The sequence below is a fragment of the Falco cherrug genome, chromosome 6 (assembly GCF_023634085.1).
Source record: "Falco cherrug isolate bFalChe1 chromosome 6, bFalChe1.pri, whole genome shotgun sequence".
NCBI classification, from domain to species: Eukaryota; Metazoa; Chordata; class Aves; order Falconiformes; family Falconidae; genus Falco; species Falco cherrug.
The window spans coordinates 14854026-14870546 of record NC_073702.1 but is presented as its reverse complement, the minus strand read 5'-3'; the positions used below and the strand labels follow the sequence as shown (position 1 = coordinate 14870546).

The window sequence follows — 16521 nt, the reverse complement described above, 5'->3', positions numbered from 1 at the left end:
AAGCACAATATGGCAATTGCAATATATGGTTGGGTCACAGTACCAACATGATTCCTGTATTATTATTATTATTATTGTTGTTGTTGTTGTTATTATTATTACTACTACAACATAAGCTTATTGTCATGATGCTGAGAGACCCCAGTCACTGGGAAGGAGCACATGGGCTGAAGCCAGCTCAAGCCTGCTGTTGTCTTCAAGTTTCATTCCATTGGTTGTTTGGGTTTTGTACTCTGTGTTGGGCTGAGCCACATATTAACTTCACCCATGCTGGTCTGGCTCACCAGGAGGACTTTCAAACATTTTTTAATTAACTCGGGGAAGGCCATTTACACAGCCAGCTGATCTACTCAACCAATACGGCCCTTCATCTAAAACAGAGATCACCCTCTGGTCAGTTTTAACCACATTATCAATAAGGCTTTTCTGTATTACCCAGATAAATTAGATTATAAGTTTATTAAAACTCTAACTGGACTAACAATAATTTTCTAGCTTTGTATATATGGGGTTTTGCCTTTTTGGCCAGAACAAGATTTTGGGTGTAACAGATTCCTGTAGACTGTTATCCTTTGAGATATAGGTCATTATTGTGTTAACAGGTAGGACATTACATTTAGTGTAATAGCAATCATAGAAGTTGGCATCCCACAAACTGAATAATTTCATACTAAAAATTAAATGAAGCAAAGCATTCTGAATATTAAATTTTCACAGTCTTTCCAACTAAGTTGTATGCCTGAGAAAGTAAATCATGTACTTTCTTCTAAATGTAATCTTATCTTAAACATGTCCAGAGGAGTAGTTCTGAAAGTAATTTCTTTGTCATCTTGTGAAGTGGTGCATTATTAACCATTGATCAGATAAAGTATATGTCAGTCTTGATTATTTTGCATCAAGACAAGGATCTGAGCTCCATGTTTAGTAAGTTATCTCTGCATATTCATAGTTTATCTTTCCTTAATACATGCATCAATGACAGAAATGAGTTAGAAAATGACAGAAAGTAGAAAAATAATGATTAAGGCTGTTTGACCTCAAAGGATACTCTAAGGGTGTATCTTCTAAATCAGAAACTTATGCATCTGTAGGCAATTATAAAATAGATTACCTTACATGCTAAGAGTGGGCAAGTATGTTTATATGATAGGGATAAGCACCCAGCTTTAACCAAGGAGCAATATTAATATCTCTAAATTGGGTTAGGTGAAAGTAAAAGAAATTCCCCACACAACATGCATTTGTTTTTTTCTATTTGTAAAGAGGCTTACATAAGGTAAGCACTGATATTGATACAAATAATTTGAAAGTGTGGTGTTTATCAGCATAGTATAGCATTGTGCACAGCTTCCTCCGTCACAGCTCTCCTGAGGTCAAAGAAGCTAATACATTTATACTAGCTCCTATTATATGATTTATCAGTCATGCTTTTCTTGATTGGAAGGAGTATGTTCCTGAATTAGTTTAAGAAAAAAGTAGATGAAAAGAAATGCACTCAAGTTTTCTGCAATCAAAAGTGGACGCTAATTTATCTCTGCTTCCCTCATTTTGGAACAAATTTTGTAGAAAAGTGTAGAGATTCAGGTAGAACCTTCATACTCCATGTAACTATTCCATAGCAATCAGTGAAGGCTTTACTAGCCTCTGAAGCAATACAGTGTCAGGATTTTCTGATGGGTATCATGCATGACAGCTTTGACAAGTAGTGCCTGCTATCCTGGGCTTGATGATCCACCTATACACTGACAAACTTCAGCTTGTGGAAACTCAAATTAATGTAGGCAAGGAAGATAACAAAAAGCAACTTCTAATGAGTTTTAACATAAATATACAGAAATGTTTTGGATCCTAAAATAGCACCAAGAACTTTTCAGATACTTTTGAGAGTTGAGTCAATAAAGACTATAACATTTTTACTGTGACAGTAATATGAGTAATGAAACACAAAATCTAAAGCAATTTTACTGTGTGAATCTGATCCAAGTCAACAAAGTTAACAGAAGGATTTTACTGCTGGTTTCAATATGTTTTGGAAAACATTTGGTACATATTTCAAAGGGTCAAATTATGATGTTATTTAAGAATTGGTTCCATAAGTCCACAGAAATATTGACACTGTTTTCATTTAACTCAAATATAATTTGCCCAGTCCTGTGCAGAGGTAATTTTTTTTATTATTATTATTTTTTTTTTATTTAGAAGCAGGTTAAGACTAACTACTGAGAGTAGAAGAGTCATGTTCTAAGCAATGCACAAAAAGCACAGTAGCCAACAGAACTGTACAATAAGAATAAAATGAGTTATTTTTATCTTTTTATTATTTTGGAAAAGTCAAATGCTGTAATTGCATGTAGTCTTAAACAAAGGACATTGCTTTCTATGGCTTAAATCATGGAAAAACAGGTGGTGTAAAAGAAAGAGTTAAAGTAGTTGATATTCAGAAACAAGAACTGTGTCAGTGCTAATGAGTTGCTATGACATTTACTTAGTGCAGAAATAAGACAAAGAAGTATTTGCTTTTCTCAGTAGCCCAGCTATCAAGTAGGACATGAAGTGAGAACAGCTGTGATGCTGATAGTGAGATGCAGTCCCGATTTTTTCTTTCTTCACACTGAATAGTTGGCTCTGGCTCAACAAAATTACTTGCCTACAAGTCACTGTGAACAAGGGTAAGACAATCATGCCTCACGCTGTACTGAATGTTATGCTGTTACTGACTGCTCCAATAAAATGGTCATCCTTCTCACACTATCACAAGTTCAATTCCACATCCACAATAACACAGAATTTCACAGGCAGTGACCTCAGCAAAAGACCTAATTTTACAGATTTAGAGGTTTTGGAGAATTTTCCTGTACTATGCCGCATTCTAGTAGTTGAGTGTTTCACTGGGAATGTCTCAGACTCTGAATTCACCTATTTGGTTTTCACCCAGTGGTACAGGGTTGGCAGAAATAGGAGTATCCAGGGAAATTCCCTGAGATTTGACAAGAGCTGATATGAAAAAAGGAAGAATCAAGAAAACATTAAATGTTAGGAGACATGGGAGATATGTTTATGAATCAGAAGAATGAGAAAGTACCATAAGGAGAGAGAAGGGCTTATGTGCATTGGGACCCAAACCATTTCTCAGTGGTAGTTACAGATACAGTCCTGCAGATACTTGCTCTATCAGCTTGTGCTGTCATGAGGATGTTCAGTTTCATTAGCAAAATTGTGTATTACAGTGTGGAGGATAAAGAGGCAAAATTGTGTATTACAGTGTGGAGGATAAAGAGGCAAATCTAGCACTGTGGCATTTGATATTGCACCTTCCCTTGGGAGATAGTTCTGGAGGGCCAAGGAAGGTTGGAGATTATTGAAGAAAATAGTCTTAAAGGTGTAGGAGCTGGCCATTCCCATATGCCAAAAGGTAAGCCAGCAGGGGAGAAGACCAGCCTGGCTGAACAGAGAGCTTTGGCTGGAACTCAGAGAAAAAAAGGGAGTTTACCACCTTTGGAAGAAGGGGCAGGCAACTCAGGAGGACTATACAGATGTCACGAGGTTGTGCAGGGAAAAGATTAAAGAGGTGAAAGCCCAGCTGGAACTCAGACTGGCCACTGCCATAAAAGATAAATAAAATACTTTTTAAAACTGCATTAGAAACAAAAGGAGGACCAAGGAGAATCTTCATCCATTATTGGATGTGGCTGGGAACATTACCACAAAGGACACAGAAAAGGCTCAGGTACTTAATGCTTCCCTTGCCTCAGTCTTTAAATAGTCAGATCAGCTTGGGTACTCAGCCCCATGAGCTGGAAGAGAGGTACAGGAGCAGAATGAAGTCCCCACAGGCCAGGAGGACTACGGTGCTCCACTTTGACATGTACACTTCTGTGGGGCTGGATGGGATCCACCCAAGGGTACTGAGGGAGCTGGCAGAAGAGCTTGCCAAGCTGGTCTCCACCATTTATCAACAGTCCTGGCTAACTGGAGATGTCCCAGAAGACTCTGGAGGTTAGTTAATGTGATGCTCATCTACAAGAAGGGCAGGAAAGAGGATTTGGGAAAGTACAGACCTGTCAGCCTGACCTCAGTGCCGGGAAAGGTTATGGAGCAGATCATCTTGAGTGCCACATGGCATGTGCAAGACAACCAGGGAATCAGGTCCAGTCAACATAGGTTTATGAAAGGCAGGTCCTGCTTGACTAACCTGATCTCCTTCTACAACATGACCCACCTGGTGGATGAGGGAAAGGCTGTGGTGGTTGTCTACCTGGACTTTAGGAAAGTGTTTGATGCTGTCTCCACCAGCATCCTTCTGGAGAAACTGGCTGCTTATGGCTTGGATGTGTATACTCCATGCCGGGTAAAAATCTGGCTGGGTGGCTGAACCCAAAGAGTGGTAGTAAATGAAGTTACTTCCAGCTGGCAACCAGTCATGAGTGGTGTTCCCCAGGGCTCAGTACTGGGGCCAGTTCTGTTCAATATCTTTATCAACAATTTGGACGAGGGTACTGAGCGCACTCTCAGTAAGTTTGCAGATGACATCAAACTGGGCAGGAGTGTTGATCTGCTTGAGAGTAGGAAGGCTCTGCAGAGCGATCTGGACAGGCTGGATTAATGGGTCATTTGTATGAGATTCAATAAGAAGTGGTGCCAGGTCCTGCACCTGGGTCACAACCATGCCATGGAATGCTACAGGCTTGGAGAAAAGTGTTGGGAAAGGTGCCTGCTGGAAAAGTACCTGGAGATGCTGGCTGACGGCTGGCTGAACATGAGCCAGCAGTGTGCCCAGGTGGCCAAGAAGGCCAACAGCATCTTGGATTATATCAAGATCAAGTGTGGCCAGCAGGACAAAGGAAATAATTGTGCCCCTGTACTCAGCACTGGTGAGGCTGCACCTCGAATCCTGTGTTCAGTTTTGGGCCCCTCACTACAAGAAAGGCATTGAAGTGCTGGAGCATGTCAAGAGAAGGGCAACAATGCTGGTGAAATGTCTGGAGTAGAAGTCTTACAAGGACTGGCTGACGGAACTGGGGTTGTTTAATCTGGAGGAGGCTCAGGAGGGACCTTATTGCTCTCTACAACTACCTGAAAGGAGGTTGTAGGTAGGTGGGGATAGGTCCCCTCTCCTAGATAACAAGTGACAGGACAAGAGGAAACAGCCTCAAGTTATGCCTTGAGGGGAGGTTTATGCTTGATATTAGAAAAAAAAATCTTCACTGAGAGGGTGGTCAATCATTGGAGCAGGCTGCCCAGGGAGGTGGTGGAATCACCATCTCTGGAGGTATTTAAAAACCATGTAGATGTGGTATTTAGAGACATAGTTTAGTGGTGGACTTGGCAGTCCTGGGTTAATGGTTGGACTTGATGATCTCAGAGGTCTTTTCCAACCTAAATGATTCTGTGGTTCCCGCTCAGTACTTTTAATAAAGAAATATGCAGTGAGGAAATAATACTATTGATGTGAAAAGAAACAGTTTCGGTTAACATTCCTGAAGCTAGGCAAGGTAGTAGTAGGTTTTTTCCCATTCCATGGACCTAGAATGCAGAATTAGAAAATGGAGTTAAAAGTGGTAGTAATAGTACAAAAGTTCTCCTTAAACAGCTTCTGACCTCATTATGTTTGTAGACATCTGGAGAAAATGTATGATGTATATATTTAATCAAGAAACCAACTAACCAACCAAACAAAAATATATAAAAAATCATATAAAAATCTGCGAAAAATAATCTTGTGGTACACATAGAAGCTCAAGTAAATAAGTAATTAAATTTTCAGGATATTCAGCAAAAATAAAATGTATATGAATAAAAAATATCTTGACATAGTGGTATATTTGTAAGAGATTACATTTATTGATGTCATAAGGAAATATTTAATGGGAATAAGAATGGATTTTTGAAGTTTTTGCAGGAAATCGTCAGAGTCCAATACTCTGACCAAGTTTTTTAGATATTCTACTTGTGCAAGGTCTAGTATTTGGTATCAGTTTTACTTATCTGGAAATAGTTGATGTTACATGGTGTTTCTGATTTAGCAAAGTGTTACAAAATACATATCATATTTGCATAACTCAATACAAATTTAAGTTAAACTTAGCAAAATAAAGCATTTTCAATACACAGTTGAATCACAATACCAATGTGATCACCATTGTTGGGGCCTGTAACATTCTCACTGTCAGGATGCTGGGTGTCCCTAATTGGTGGGAAGTAAAACATGGGTTGAAGCCAGCTCAGACTTGCTGCTGTGTTTTAAATTCTTTGGACAGTTTTCTAGTTTTATACCCTATGTTGAGCTGAGCCACATATTGACTACCCCCATGCTGGTGTGGCTAACTCAGGGAGACATTCAAGCTCTTCTGGCAAACTGGGGAGAAACATTTATACCACCAGCTGATCCCTCAGCTGTTGATAGCTTTTCATCTAAAACAAAGACCACCCTCTGGTCCTCTTTGTGATGAGATAAAGTCAGCTTCTTTGCAACAGCTGTGGTCAGCCACATCCTGCATAACTCTGACTTTCACGGGCACGTTGCTGCTGCCCATGTCCTCTGAGCCTTCTTCCATTTTAGGGGTTTATTGATCAGTCACAGACATGTAACGCCAAAAGCCTCATGAAGAGAATGAACGCACTGTGTCACATAGTAATGTATCTAGTCAATGGGACCTAGAATCTGACAAATAGTTAACCCAAATATAATATTCAGCATGAAAATAATAAAGAATAGATTGCAAAATAATTATTTCAGATTTTTTTAATCTAAATTGTGAATATTATTAAACTTTAACATATTATTAGGATATTAAGAAGGCTAGAATTTTCAGCTGGAAGTGGCTGAACCTTCTTCAAGTGAGTAGAGTACAAATATCTTAAAGGGACAGGAGATTTTCTTTTCCAAAGTTTCACATTAAAGGTAGGTGATGGTTATATAGCACTTGTCATAGCCTAGTTACCCTACTAATTAGAAATTGGTTTTTTTTTTATTTTCACTGGATGGTATCAAGTAAACATCCCAGGAGATCTTTTTAAATATGAGGCTATAGCTTCAGATATAGTGAGTGAGATGCTTACCTGTCGCTATGCAATATTCATAGAGAGCACTGAAAGACCCTATAGTTAGCATGGTTCTCATGTCAGCTGGTTAAGATATTCTTTTGGGACTGGAAAGGTCTAGGTTGCTCCATGAGCTACTTATGCATGTTATCCAATGTCTATCTTATGTAAAATGTATAGTCTTTGGAACACAGAACAGAATCTGGGTCTCTTTTCTCAAGTGAGATTTTGAACCAGTAGGCTACTGAGTCATTGTTATGTTTGCTCTCTTTCTGATCCTATAAATTTTTAATTCTTTTCTACACAGTGAAACAGCTTAAAAAAGAAGAGGGAAGAGTATTCTTAACCTCAGTACAGCCTACAGCCCAGGTATTGAGTTGAGAGGCTTGGGCTGTGAGGTTGAACCTTCTCCTTACTGATTTTTGTATCGGTCAGTATGTGTAAGTGAGAACATATCTTAGGTAAGTATATGTGACTTTTTCTTTTTTTTCTTCCAGGTGTGCTCCAGAAAGGGAACAGCTGATGCATTTTGTGAGCGGTCTGTTCCTGTAGTTGTATGTACATTCACAGAATATCTAACTATGGAAACTTAATTGGAGAAATCACTGATATTTCTATTCTTATTATACTTAGCTGTTACATGTTTCATGAGTTCTTAAACTTTATCAAGATCAGGATATGTGCATATGCATAAAAACAGAATGGGAAATTACAGAGGAATGTCACTGTCAAAAATTGAGGTGTATATTGAGTTTCACATTATGACTGGGTAGCATTTTACATGACCAACAGGCTGAATTATAGCTACAGCTTACTTGAGCCCCTTATGCCTTCTACATCTTTGGTGAAAATGTTAAATTCCTGAGCGATTAGCTTAGAATTTCTCCTCTGCTTTTTTAAGAGAAAAAACTGGCATAGTTATTTTTTTCAGCCAATAGTGTTTTACTTTTTTGAATAGCCATATGGCTAATCAATAAGAGGTACTTACTAAACTGAGTGGCTAAAATCTTTTGTAACTCTGCTTTCAGAACTAAGTGCAAAACACAATATTTTATTCATAGAATGTTACCAAATTTCTTCTAATTTATATGGACATATATATATATATATCTCTGTGCAGGAGCAGGCTGGAAACTAGGACCATGCATGACAATCAGTTGGCTGAGGGGAATGTGCTCCAGCTTGTCTAGACAACAATTAACATGGTGAGTCATGTTGACAGGGCATAGGGGAGTGCGGGACAGATGGTGCCAAGGATGGCACCAAGGAAAGGTAACACCTTGCTGTTGATTGCTGGTAGTTAACCACCAATCGGGGATTGCCTAGTATGCAATGCTTAGCTCAAAAGAACCAATCTGTTTAAAACCCGCGACTTCTGAAAGTATATATAAACTCGTGTTTCTGTACAATAGGTGGACATTTGTTTGCATCAAACAGTGTCCCGTCTCTCCATTGCAGCATATCTGTCCATATAAATGAGGTGTATGACCATATACACTGTCACACAGAAATGTACAATTAAAAAGATAAAGAAGTTCCTTTAAACTAATCAGCGTATTTTACATTCATACCCACAAATAAAAGGTTGAAAACAAATACTCAGGTTCTAAAGTCATTAAGTTCCATAGAATTACCTAGGCACATTGATCTCCTACTGTTATAATTACAATTATATTCTCCATAATCTGAAATCTAATGAGGTTAGAACTAAATTTAATAGTTTTCTTTCCTCAGGAAATATTCCTGTATTTGTCTTATGACAATATTTTTATTTTGGCTTCTTAACAGGAGTTAAATTTAATTGCATGGCCAAAAAATAAAATAAAGACAGAACCCACTGAAGAGAAAGGAAAAGTGTGTCTGCTTTAGGACTCCTTCACTGCTTACTGCACAGTTTATGTGATGACACTTCTTGTTGTCATTCATTAGATCACAGAGTAGAAGAAATTGAATATCTCAGACAGAAGGCTCTCAGTCCTGCATTACTGATTACAACAGTGCAGTAGACCCAGTAGAATATTTGGTGAGTGGAACAGCTTTTACATAACACTGGTGTCTTACAAAACGTGACATTCACAATAATTTGGAAAAAATAAGGCCATTTTTTACAGGCTATTTTTTACAGGTCAGTCTGAAATCCAAGAATTGATCAGTGGACTATTTATACACTACTTATAAAAGTATGTATTAATTCAGGTTGGAAGGGACCTCAGGATGTCACCAAACCAACCTCCTGCTCAAAGCAAGGTCCAGTACAGCTTCAGGTCAGGTTGCTCAGAGCTTTGTCCAGATGGTTTTGGAAACCTCCAAGGATGGAGGTGGCATAACCTCTCTGGGAGTCCTGCTCTGCTGCTAGAAAAAAATGTTCTTTAATTATAGCCAGTCTGATACTGGATCAAACTGTAAAATTGCTAACCATTTCAGCAACAGCCAAACAAATGAATGCAGAAAAGGTAATCTTACCTGTAAGTAAGACTACAGGACAGGATCATAGAACAATTCAAGTTGGGAGAAACCTCAGAGGTCTCTAGATCACTCTCCTACTCAAAACGGAGTCAATTATGGGATCAGACAAGGTTGCCCAGGGCTTTGCTTAGCTGGGTCATTTTCTGAATTGGTAGGCATCAGCTTTTAGAAAATATTACAAAATCCTAAAGTAAAACCACAATGCTCTCTGAACTACCCCTTGTGTATTTTATCCCGAGAATTTATCCCTATGATACTGCACCCTTTACATTAAGAAGCTCATGTCATGATTAAGTTGAAAAGCCAAACTTGTTATTCAGTTAACCATCATCTTTCATCTGCTCATGTGAATATGTGCTTGCAGGTGCTGTCCTTAATATCCCTAATGTCAATTATTTATTAGTTTTAATTTATTCTTCTATTCTTCTATTTGTTAAATGGAAGTGCCAAGTATTAGATATGAAAGTAATGGTGGTATTGTGGAGAATGACCTTATAGAGGTGTACAGATTTGCAGAAGCAATAAAGCAAGTTCTTGGCACTTCTTGGCACTTGTTACTTCATGCATGTGATTACTGAAGAGATCAGACCACAGCAGTTGAGGTGATCTTTTGATGAAGAATTTGAAAATTTCCTTGGTGACTATTTTAACATATCTTGGGTATGGGTATATCTCTTAATTTATCTTTTCTTCCACAGAAAGGAACAAGCAACATCTCTGTAACACACTCTGTCCTTGGGATTTTGAAGACTGAAAGTTCTAAGGTCTTTTCAAATATTTATGTCCCGTATGGAAGCACAGAATGCTGCTACCATGCCAACCAGCCTGCTAACATCTATTTTCAACAGACAGAATGCATATCTCCCCTGCTGATTTTGCCCAAAGCCTTTTTCATTCTTTTGACTTTCTACCTGTGTAAGTTGATAATTAGAAAACAAGGTAGCAATTATCAGCTTTTTTAAAGAATAAAAGTCTTATTAAAATAAAATATTGTCTTTTTTCTCTTCTGTCTTAATATTTATAATTTCACATATTCTACTATTTTGTAATTATTCCTGTGAGATGCAGTGTACGAGCTGTTTACATGAGATGAATGGAAGCATGAAAAGTACATGCTCCATTAGACTCATAGTGTATTGCTTCTTAATTTACATCTTGCTTTGGGCAATGCAGGGGATTATTTCAGCAATTTCTGTATGGCTGCTTGAAATTCTGTAGATTTATCTCTCAAGGCTGCTTTTACTTCTGATTTGAAAAGTATTGGGTAGGCAGAAATTTCACCATGCATTTGTCAGATAAATTTCCTACTCATTTTGCTTATGGCAACATAGTGGCTTAAGGGAGGAGAAGCATAATGACCATGACCTACTGTAATGGGACAGGAAAATGTAGGGCTTGAAGACAATGAATATAATTACATTTTTTATGAATAATCATATAAAGATATTATTAAAGTATTTCTCTTAAGCAGCATACTCAAAATGAGAGTAAGAGTTAGTAAAATCAGCCTGAACAGATCTTCTTTATACTTCTCAGACTATTCCTTCTGCCTAATTTAAACACAGTAACATTGAAAATCATTAGTTAAATTAACATTAACCATATTAGGCAAATACTTTCTTGTACAAAGAATGTTTTCTCAGCATGACCCACCGATATGCACACAGAAAAAAACTTAGAAGACCAATACTGGGTTCAATTCAAGGAACTGTCTGTCCTGCAACTTTTAAAACTAATTTGGACAAGTCCTAGTATTTGTCCAAATACTATCAATACTATCAAATTTAGTATTGAATAATAATTTGAAGGTGGATTCACAGGTCATTTGAACCACATATTTTAGGTATTCTCTCACTCTGTCTACTGTGTCATCTCAGCTGCTACATGCATATGTATGTAGGAATGTGCCTATTTTCTCTCCACCTGAGGAAGCAATTGTTTCAGTGTATTACATTGCGCTGTAGGGCGAAGCTGGCTGATATGCAGCTCTTAAGCTACACGTAGCTCATAAAGAGTTTGGTGTACTCGTATATTAGCAAAAGCCCTGTGACCAGACCTGGGACCACAGCTGACCTCTTGGCTGTGCTTGACTGGGGTCAGAAGGCAAAGTATGAGAGACTGGCAAAGCCAGCATCCACAGAAGTTTCTGAATTGGGATGCCTGCCTGATCTACTTCTTAAAGAAAACAAGGGTTGGAAGAAACTCTCATATTTCTTTAAAAGCAAGTGTTTTGAGAGTTTGTCCATACTGTACGAAGCATGGGGAATGTATTTAGTGGCCTTCAGGGTTTTGGGATATGGTTTGGAGTCTTGAAAAGCTGGTCACCTTTGCTCTACATAAAATAGCTACTGATAGTTTTTTATAGCTCATATTAATCACACCATGAATATTACACAATTTATATAATTCACATTCTGATAGCAAATATTAACAGCTGAAAAGTAACAATCTTATATGACCTCAAGTTTCATCCTACTGTCAAATTATTGTTCTTAATTCAGAAATGAATGGTCTGGCATAGATATAAATGAAAGGAAAAATCACCAAAATTGTCATACTGCAAAAAAAGATAGATTTCAACAATTGAAAGTATTTAGCCTAAATAAAAGAAAAAAATAAAAAAGAAAAAATACTTGTATTATAAACCCTTGTCAAATGTGACTACTACCCCAAATTTAAATAAAAAAATATTTATTTTTCTAGGTAGAATGTGTAACATGTAATATATACATATCTGGACTCTCTACCATATAGTGATAGCCATGAACAAAGCTTGATCAGGATTCTAGAAAGGTTTAGTTTATGTAAATATGAAGATATTTTGTAGCTAGAGCTGTGAAAATATATAAAAGCAAATTTATTTTAAATAACTATTTGCCAATAACATGATTCTAATAATTCTGGAATATTTTGTGAATTTGTTTCAAATATGTTAACTAATTCCACCATAACTCACAACACTATCAGAGGGAACATAATGGGTGGTCTTCTTTTATGCAATAGATTACTGGCCAGAGTTTCTTATAGTTTAGAGAAGTTTTGAAAACTCTTCACAGCTTATTTAGTAGCAAACCAGTGTCAAACTGACTTAGGTACTCTATCCTTATTAATTTCAGTCATTCAGACTGTCTCACTCTTTCATATTTATCAGAATACCTATACAAATTAGAATTGTTGTAATGAAAACCTGAAAACAGTTTATAAAGGGCTCAGAAGTTACAACTACAGATAAGGACTGATTCAAATGCATATGCCAAATCTGAATAAAACTTTCTAACCTTACAGATGAATGCTTCAGCTACCATGCATTATGATGTAAATCTTGCCAGCCCTAGCTCTAAGCCAATATATACAAGAGAGTAAGTCAATTTTTAAAAGAAAAAAATAAAAAAAAAGGAACTAAATGCTATGATGCTTCAAAATCAATGTAGTCTGCTTCAGTGTGCCTTCATGTTACACTACCTTGAAATAACTGAGATAGCTTGGACATGACAGCATAAAAGCCACATAAGTTATGTATATTTATTTGCATGTGTAGATATAACTTGATATTGAAATTAATAATATTAATAATGAGGTCAAATTTTATGACAAAACAAAAGAAATACGAGGACATTAAGAATCATCTTGTGCTATACATTCAAACCTATACAGGATAATTGGAAAGATGCATATATACAAGTATACGTGTATTAATATCAAACATATATTACTTAAAACGTATTTTTTATTACATTGGTTTGGTATATCTTTGGCAATGGTATGCATTTGAACTGATATAGCTTGAAAGACTTACATTTAAATTTTCTAAAATTATTTGATTTCTTTGTATAAGAACATAAAAATGCAAGATGCCATTTTAAACAGCAGTGTTCTGCTTTTTCCTGTAACAGTTAAAAGTTTTAACTTACAATATGTTCAAGTCACTAAGAAAAAAACATTGTTACTGAAACTGAAAATTACTCTGTATCTTTCTAAGCAAATAAGGCTTCTTATTCCTTTTTCTTCCAGTAATACTCATCAGACAATTGTTATTGTGAGGAAGACAAACTCAGCTGTCAAGAATATGTAAGTAGGAGATAGGATTATTCTTTGAATTAACTCTTTTTTGAATACTCAACTAATTAAAGAGTATTTTTGATTTAAACTTTAATATATCAGCTATTATTTTGCTTTCAACTTTAACTTCTGTCTGAAGGTAAAGAAATTTGATATTAGTCCTGTATTTTGGCGTAGAAGTTAGCTGTCTAATTTGCTAAGTGTTAGTTAAGTCTGTCGCATGAAAATAACACTCAAAACTGCTCCTTGATTGTAATTTAAGTCTGAAAGGGCTGTTTTGTGTTTGAATGTATTTCTAATGCTACTGTAATGCTTATATTAGAACACAGAAATTCTGCAAAAATAAAATCATGATTTAAGCAGCAGTGTTTGAAATTTTATAGTAAGATCAGCAAATAAGTTTATGAAATATAATATTGAAGTTATGCTTTCCATGATTGACACACCTGCCTTTATCACAGCACTCTCCAGACTATCAAGCTGTGACAAGATCTTTAACCATCTCACACCAGCATACTCTTCATACAGTCCCTCTTCTGCCTTCTCCTCATCTCATCCAAGGCACACTCTCTCTTCTCTTGCTTTTTCCTCTCTCTGCTTCTTCCTTGGCTGCTCTCTCTTCATTGGCTCTCAAACACCAAACAGAACCAGCCACAGCTGCACCTTATCTACATCGGCCAACCCACCGCCCCTGAAGCCAGCCCACAGCTGTATATTATCAATGCTAATTAACCCAGCTTCATTCCTCTACATAACCTGATCTCATGCCTGTGCTAACTGAAGTTGTACCAACAGCACATGTGGTTTATTTAATTTCTAAAAAAGGATGACAAGCATCCTTGTAATTTTCAGAACTTCATTGTGGGTATATAGCAGGACACTGAACATCAAAAATGTGTCTTATGGAAGAAGCCCTCCTGGAGGAGAACCACACAACAGAAGCAGAAAGAAAAAGACTCTTGTGCCTTCAGCAACAGTAAAAGTCATAGAACCACAGGAATATAGAATGTTTTGGGTTGGAATGGACCTTTACAAACCCTCCGGCCCAACCCTTATGCTATTGACAGGGGGCATCTTTCACTAGATCAAGTTGCTCAAAGCCCATTTCAAGCTGACCTTGAACACTTCCAGGGATGGGGCACCCCCAGCTTCTTTGGGAAGCCTATTGCAGTGCCTCACTGCCCTCACTGTAAAAATATGTCTTCCTTATGGCCAATCTAAATATCCCCTCTTTCAGTTTTAAACTGTTGTCCCTTGTCCTGTCAAGCCCCCTTTAAGTACTGGGAGGCTGTAATATGGTCTCCCCAGAGTCTTCCTCTTATCCAGGCTGAACAACCTCAACTTTTTCAGCCTGTTTTCATAGGAGAGGTGTTCCAGCCCTCTGATAACTTTCATGGCCCTACTCTGGACCCACTCTAACAGATCCATGTCTTTCTTGTACTGAAGACCCCAGAACTCAATGTGGTGCTCCAGGTAGGGTCTTACAAGGGCAGAGTAGAGGGGGAAAATCACCTCTTTTGACCTGCTCACCACATTTCTTTTAATGTGACCCAGGATACGATTGGTTTCCTGGGCTGCGAGCACACATTGCTGGCTCATGTCTCATTTTTCATCTGCCAGTATCCCCAAGTTGTTCTCCACAGGTATATAATTTGAGGAATTTGCAGCCCAACTGTAGTTTCCAGTGTTCAAAAAGTAACGCAAATTTTCTGATCAAAGTTTATGTGCACTCCTAACTTCTTTACTGACAGTAAGTTTGTGCAGTAGCATCAGTAAAAAAGTATTTCTTTGCATTTATAGCTGGCTAGAAGATTCCAGCACATGATAAGCCGCCCTTGGTTATTCACGTTTTCCTCAATCTCTTGGCTAGGTTACAGAATCTGATATACCTTGGCAAGAAGCCTGGACAGTTCAGGAAACTCTAAGTAAATACAGAACTACAGACTATCAAAAACATATCAAAGCTGGTCTGTGCTTTCTCTACTAGTTATGGTAAATTTCTGTTCATGACACATTGTGGCTTTTATCCAAGATATCTAAAAGACCCCCAGAAGTTCCAAGTTAATGATTGACAGCTTGGTTCTTCTAACGCAATGGACATCTTTACAAGAAGCACATAACCAACATCTTTTAAAAGGCAGATTTTTCCTTAGGAACTATTCCTAGTTAACGGAATAAATTCTGAAGACAGGAGGCTATCACTGACTATTAGTTGAACACCACAGATACCATGTTTTGAGATGTTTTATGGACTACAGATTGTATTCTCCCCAGGGAAATGCTTAATTATTTGTAGCAGTAGGAAGATTTTCTATAAATCTATTGAAATTCCCTTATCTGTTATTTCAGCCCATTAATTCTTCTCACACCACTGTCTCCATTTTATAGATATGTCTTCATATTAGAAGTCTCCTGGGATAACTCTTATTTATCTTCTCTAGTCTTTTCCCTCTCACCCCCTTCCCTTCCTTACTTTTCTTGCAGATCATATACTCCTGATCATTCTTGTCCTTTGCTTGTTTCTTTCCAATTTATTCACACCCTTCTTAAGCTGTAATGTCCAAAGACAAACACTGTAACCCTCTTTCTGTGGCCCCTATTATAATTTCTCTCCCAAACAGTTTAGCTGCCCTTGTACAGGAATCCAGATTTGATAAGTCTCAGTTCTTTAATCTTGATTCAGACTGCTGAAACAGATCTGTGAGATCGTCTGCACAGAGATAAGTAAGGTCAAAATTAGACAGATAGGACTGCTGAGCTGTGATCGTTATTAGGCCAAGGATTCAAGAGAGAAAACATCGACATGAAAAGATAAAATCTTTAAAAAAATAATGCAGGAAGGGTAGCTGGAGGCTGGCTGGGTTCTAGCCAAGGTCAGTCAGGAACTGCCAGGGCTGTCACTGTTGATGGAGTTGAAGGAAGGTGACAGTTCTTCTCTCCTGATGATGGCTCCTG

The 16521-nt window shown here is 37.5% G+C and overlaps 1 long non-coding RNA gene across 1 annotated transcript in view; it reads right to left on the bottom strand.

The window, feature by feature from the left end:
* LOC129736311 (uncharacterized) overlaps window positions 1–14134 on the bottom strand; it is a 41490-nt gene extending 27356 nt beyond the window's left edge. Inside the window, exon 1 of the long non-coding RNA XR_008732684.1 lies at window positions 14013–14134. This is a non-coding gene — a long non-coding RNA (uncharacterized LOC129736311). The remainder of the gene's footprint in view (window positions 1–14012) is intronic.
* Between the last annotated feature and the right edge of the window lie 2387 nt (window positions 14135–16521).